The following is a 6,936-nucleotide window of genomic DNA, read 5'->3' as shown; positions in this document are numbered from 1 at the left end:
TCAAAGTGGAATTTTACAATTTTTTTACAAAAATGGATTCTCAATCGCAGTTAAAGAGGCGTGCTTAATGAAAGGAATTACTTTCGAAGAGAAAAAGAAGATGGAAGAATAAGACTGAAGAAGAAGATTTGCAAAAAAGTCAGGAAAAAATCGAGATGGAAAAATTACAATCTTTTTGCCTGGGGAGGATAGTAGTAGTGAAAATGAATGACTAGACTTGTATTTAGGGATATGATTTGTTTTGAAAAGTTATGTTATAGTGTAAATGAATGATTTACTTATATTTAGGGACATGGTTTGTTTTGAAAAGTTATATTAAGTAATGTTATGTTTGAATTGTTATGGGCTACTGACCAAACTTTCACTTTTGTCCTGAAGTATATTAACACCAAAGTTATATTTCAAGGAATGCTTTGCTGAAAAATTTATATAAGCTTATAAAGAATGTTTTGTTGAAGAATAAATATAAACTTGTGGATTATAAGGAAAATATAAGTGGTGCAAGGGTTGAGGGAAGGTCTTTTACAATATTTTTTTATAGATATCAAATAGTGAAGATGTTATTTGATTATAAGCAGTGGATTTGTAGAGAATAAGATGAATAAGTTTATGCAAAGCTACTAAGTAAGGCATGTTCCCAGGAAGAATTAATATGAGTTTATGGGGTAAAAAGTACAAATAAGGTTTTTATAATATAGTTTATTTAAGATTGGTTAAAATATTTTGTTAATGTGTTAATATATGTAAGGGTTGGAGATGTGATGGTTAATTGTAATTGGGTGCTGATTGTGCAAAGCTGGATTGTGCTTATTATTGAAGAACGGACAAGAATGAAGTTGGATTGATTATTTTCAAACAATAATTGGTTTAAATAGTTATTTTCAGATATAAACAAGGGGAGTTAAAGTGTAAACGGAGATAAATCTATAGATAGTTAGCTTATGTTTTTTTTTTTTTTATGTTTGTTAAATGCTATAGCCTGTATTTGCTCTGGGAAGTCCGGGGGGGGGAGGGTTGGGGCAGGAGGGGGGAGGAGGGAAGGGAAAATATGTGTAAAATTTTTAAAAAACTTTTTAATAATAAAAAAAATCAGGAAAAATAAAACAGGCATGTTCTACAGGTAATTATAAATGCCTTTCATTAAATCTCCCTTAAGTTGTTTTGGCTGGAGAAGATGAATATTATAGTCCAACAAGGTTGGTTAATATAGATTTGGGAAGGTTCTGTTAGTAAAATAATAAAAATGACCAGCTTAAGCAGCTTCTACCATAGGGCCACTTTTTTATTTGTATATATGATAGGCACATACATCCAGAATTAAGACAATATGACCGATGATTTGGTAGAAACACTGTAAATTTCAACTTATTTGGGGGGGAAATTGGTATCAATTTGATTGAAGATTCATCTAATATAAAGTTAGTTACTTTCTTTTTAAGCTAACTTTTTATCCACTTTTGGAATTAACTTGTCAGAGGAAGAAATAGTATTTATAAAGTTTATATTCTATATTTTTCGGTATATTTAATTGATTTTAACAGTTAATGTATGACAGTACACTTGGGAATGTGAAATATATTTTTATTAAAAATATAATTATATATTGTACTTTCCAATATTTGTATTAATGATGTAGAGCCATAATTTTCCAAATACATGATTTCACTTTTAGCTACTGCAATTCTCCAAAACCATATTTACATATAAATGGATAAGGAAAATCATTTTTAAGTGAGGATAAACAATTTTTTTTATTGAAAAGTTTAAAAAAAAAATTACACATGTTTTCCCCTCCCTTCTCCCCCCTCCTGCCCCAACCCTCCCCCCCCCGAACTTCCCAGAGCAAATACAGGGTATAGCATTTAGCAAACATTAAAAAAAAAATACGCTAACTATCTATAGATTTAGCTCCCTCTTGCACTTTAACTTCCCTTGTTCATATCTAAATATAACTATTTAAACAAATTATTGCTTGAAAGTAATCAATCCAACTTCATTCTTGTCTGTTCTTTAATAATAAGCAAGTCTTCTTTCTTCCAGTATTACACAATCAGAGCCCAGTTACAATTAACCATCACATCTCCAACCCTTACATATATTAACACATTAACAAAATATTTTAAGCAATCTCAAATAAAATATATTATAAAAACCTTATTTTTACTTTTTACCCCATAAACTTATATTGATTATTCCTGGAAACATTCCTTACTTAACAGCTTTGCATAAATTTATTCATCTTATTCTCTACAAATCCACTACATATAATCAAATACCATCTTCACAATTTAATATCTATAAAAAATATTGTAAAAACCTTCCCTCAATTTTCCCTATAACCCACAAGTTTATATTTATTCTTCAACAAAACATTCTTTAATATAGCATTAATGTAATTTAAAACAAAGTATAAAGATTTAAGTAATATCCTTCTTCTAACCCATAAACTTATATTAAATGATCTGCACTGTCCATAACTTTTACATCCACAATATTTTTCTTTTAACCCATCAGCTTATATAAATTCTTCAACAAAGCATTCCTTGAAATATACTTCAAGACAAAAGTGAAAGTTTGGTCAGTGGCCCATAACAATTCAAACATAACATTACTTAATATAACTTTTCAGAACAAATCATGTCCCTAAATATAAGTAAATCATTCATTTTCACTATAATATAACTTTTCAAAACAAATTATATCCCTAAATACAGGTATAGTCATTCATTTTCACTATTACTATCCTCTCCAACAAGGAGCGTTATAATTTTTCCTTCTCCATTTTTTCCTGACTTTTTTGCGAACCTTCTTCTTCAGTCTTATTCCTCCGCCTTCTTTTATTTTTATGAATTGTTGAATTTTCAACTGAAGTTGCTGTACCTTACAATCTTGTTCTCTTCGCAAAGTAGTTCCTTTCAGTAAACACACCTCTTTGACTACGATTGAGAGTCCATTTTTGTAAAAAAGTTGTAAAGTTCCACTTTGAATCCTCCTTCTTATATTAGAAATCCCAACGCCTTCTGACAATTTTCCAGTTGACTGTATCAAAGCCTCTGGAGAAATCTCTCTCAGTATTTCCTGGTTACGCTTCTTCAAACCTCTCAGCCTTTCCTTCTTAATTTGAAAAACATCCATTCCATTTTCCAAAGGCACATTAAACTGGATTTTTCTCCCACCTCTTCATTCAGCAGCTCACTATTATTTGGCATCTGAAATACCGATACAGTATCTTCACTTGTATCTTTGTTGCGAATTTGAGTAAAATCCTTCTTGAAAAACCCTTCCATTGTTTCCACTAGCGTGGAGGTAAATGATTCTAAAGTTTCTTTAAAAAGATCCACAGTCAGTATTTGTGTATTTACCGATGTATATAATGGTAAGCCTTCATCACTTTCAAAAAAGCCAGCCATTTTTTCCCCCTCCCAATAAAACTTTCACTTTATACTTTTCCAGCAACTAAATCAAATTATTCCAATCCTTAAGTGGTACAAGTCTTTTTTTTTGGAAATAATTTTTAAATCCTTCTCCTTTTAAGATAAAATCCTCTTCTTTTAAACAGGGGCTTTCAACACAACATAATACTTTGTATCTAACTTTCACTTCTTCATGCCCCATTAGAATCAAAAGCCATCTTGCTTTCCTTTTCTCCCATAGAAATTCAGAGAGAAGTGATAGACTTTTCGGGGTTAAAGTTTAGTACTTGCAATTTTAGTTTCTCCTGTATTTGCTCTGCCAGCTTTCAAGTCTAAAATCTTTTTTAAAAATTGAGTTGCTGGGGTGGTTGCGGCGTCTAGTTCTGCTTGAAGCAGAAACATCCCGGATCTGGAGCAATGACGGGCTTTCCGGGGAGCTCTCACCCTTTAAGCCCCAGATTTAAAAAGAAACCTGGGGCTCTTGGGGAGCTCTACCCACACTCATCGCCTCTCTTTCCCCCCTTCTCCCAGGGGGAAAGTTTTCAAGCCGATAGACAGCTGATTTTCGCTGTTTTAGCGGCTCTAACAGAATCCCAGGGCTGGCGCTCACAAAGGAGCGTCTTTCAGCACTGGCCGAGCCACCGGAAGTCCCAGGATAAACAATTTTTGATAAATTGCTCACTTAGCTAACATTATATGTGTGTGTGTGTGTTTCATGCTAGGAGTTTTAAGTGCTTGCAGTGTGCTGCCCTCTCAGTATAGGAAACAGTAGTGACTTGGATTAAGACCATTTTAAAAAAAATTTAAACTCATGTATGAGATATAGACAACACACACTGACCCCCAAAGATGTAAGTCCCCAGGATGCCACATGTAGTAGAAAAGACTGAAGAAGGAAATGAACTTTTGTTCATCTGTATGTAACTAGAGCACTTCATGAGATTGGAGACTGTTTTGTGAAATACAAGTAGAATTCTGTTTCATGATGAAGCTCAGGCTATGTCCAGGAATTATGGGTTTTTTGTGCCTTAGGAAGAGCACCTCCTGTAGGGGACAGAGTGCTGTGCCTGGAACAGTTAATCTGCTCTGAGAACAGGGCTATGTTGAGATGCTGACAGTTATGTTTATGTAACTGTTTCCTCCAGCACTAGGGTAAATTGGCAAAGGGACTGAATTTTCAGACATAGATTCCAGCCGCACACCCATGCTTAGGCTGTGATGAGACAACACAGGTGAACTGTGCAGAATTGGTGTATAAACACGCTTAAATACATTCACATACCTTCACCTCTTTCAATGTGGTAGTTCTTGAACTCATTTACCTATCTAGTTATCTTTTGGTCATTGTTTTCATCATGCCCAAAAACTGTATGGATTCAAAACTTTCTGAACTTATTGCACTCTCAATATACAATATTTTAAACAATTAAATAAGAGTGAGGATATATTACGTTTCATAGTTATGAAATAATTGTAATGTATTATAATCCAGATTTTACCATTTTTGATTGGCAAGTTTAGCAATGAAAAAAATCTGATAATCAAGAATGTTCTCAATCAGAACCTAGAACTCTAAGCACATTTTGTCCCCATCATCATATCTATTGTTCTATTAATCCACAATTATCTTGTGATCATCGTATTACTCATGCAATCCAGACATGCCATGTTATAAGTCTAATATATAGAAGTCATCACTGAAAAGTGCAAGTTTCCAATGCAGTTTTTCTTCTTCCTATATGCCCCTTCAAATCCTCACTTACGATCCATGCAAGAATCCTCTCTGACCAGTGCTGTAAAATAAATAAATAAATTTCCCATACTGTACCTCCAATTCTTGTTCACATCTGGTCTTGTAAGAAATGGAAATTTTCTGGGGTCTATTTCTAGAGTCTGTGCTCTGTCAACAGTTCTTTGGCAGCACACAAAGAGTGTGTCCTGCCAGAAGAATATTACTGAATGGATTCTAATATTAAATTCAATACAAATTCAAATTGTTTATTACACCCATAATGCCAAATACAGTAAAATTTCCAATAATAAAACTATTTATATACATGTCTTTATAAATAACAGAAAACTAATGAATATAATAAGAGATAAATAAGAATGTGTAGAGAATGTGCCCAAAGTTGCCTTATCAGGGAGATGGGCACATATACATTTATAGAAAATTAAAAGTTAATGTTAAATAATAATGTCTAATGCTAAAAAAAAGAGATACCTGCTTGCTATGGAGCAAATACTCCCTAACCACATAGCAGGAACCCTAAGGATGGTTGCATGGATAGTTAGAAAAGGTGTTAAATTTTAGGTGGTGTCCGGTACAAGAATAATATATTCTTATTCTTTTCATATTATTGGAGAAATGTTGTTAGAAAAGTTGCAGTTTCTTCAGTATATGTCTTTTACATATGGATACTTTAGTAAGAATAAACAGGTTAAAGAAGTGTATGGATAGTAGAGTCAAGATACATTCAGTACTACTCCTGTATAGTGAGAACCCCATATTCTGAGCCATTGCAGAGTTCATGTTAAAGGTTCCATTGCACCCATTTGATATCAGCAGTTACTTCTGCTTTTTCATTGACAGTCCTAATACATTGAAAAAATTGCCACTAATGCTAAAGCATTCAATACAATTTAGTGTTCCAAAGTCATAAAGAAGCAAGCAACAAATAAGTATCTAAATAATCAACAGTAGATTAACTAATTGACCAACCATATATAAGAACATATTTATATTCAAAATGTACTGAGCCCTAAATTCATATTCTGGAAGGCTTGTATTATGGCCAAATTACAATATAATTTACCCATGGGTCTTCAGTGTCATATTCTCTCTTTCCCCACTTCTCTTTTTCACCTCACATCTCCAATTCTTACTATTATACCATTGTTTCTGCCACTTTGTTTCTGATATGATGCTATCCTTTTGAGAATACAAAGCTTACTGTAAAAAAAAAACAAAAAAAACCCCAATAGGTCAAAAACATTGAAGAAATTTCAAAAACTTTGGAAGAAGCAATGATACAATTTTTGTTTTCCTTCATAGGTTCACCAATATTATCCAGATCAGAGCTGTAATGGGGAAGAAAACACCTCAGGGTTGAACTAGCCACTCTTCCAAGGTCCTTTTGTTCTGAGGTTCCTTTTGTTCTGCATCTTTGGGTGAACAACAACTGGAAGATTAGATCCATTTGCTGCTGTTGCTGCCATACCTTCCCTATAAATTAGTTTCTCACTTCTAAACCAGCCCTCTGGGGAAGCAGGAGAAGGGGGTATTCTCAACCTAGCCAGGTCTGCTAAAGATAAAAAGGGAAAACAAAGAAAAACTGAGGCAGTCAGTAGCTCGACCAAGCTGAGGTAAATAATAAAAGGCCAATGGTGAACTCCAGAATTTAAATAGAAAAAAAGCTTTATGTAAGCCATATGAAGGTAAACACATACATAAAGTTTAAAAAGATAAAATACCAAAAAAATTCTTAATGCTATTCTTACCATAGCTAAATAACTCAATTTC

Source organism: Pantherophis guttatus, chromosome 4 (assembly GCF_059756535.1).
Source record: "Pantherophis guttatus breed Tessera chromosome 4, ASM5975653v1, whole genome shotgun sequence".
Lineage (NCBI taxonomy): Eukaryota > Metazoa > Chordata > Lepidosauria > Squamata > Colubridae > Pantherophis > Pantherophis guttatus.
Note: the sequence above shows the minus strand (reverse complement) of the source record.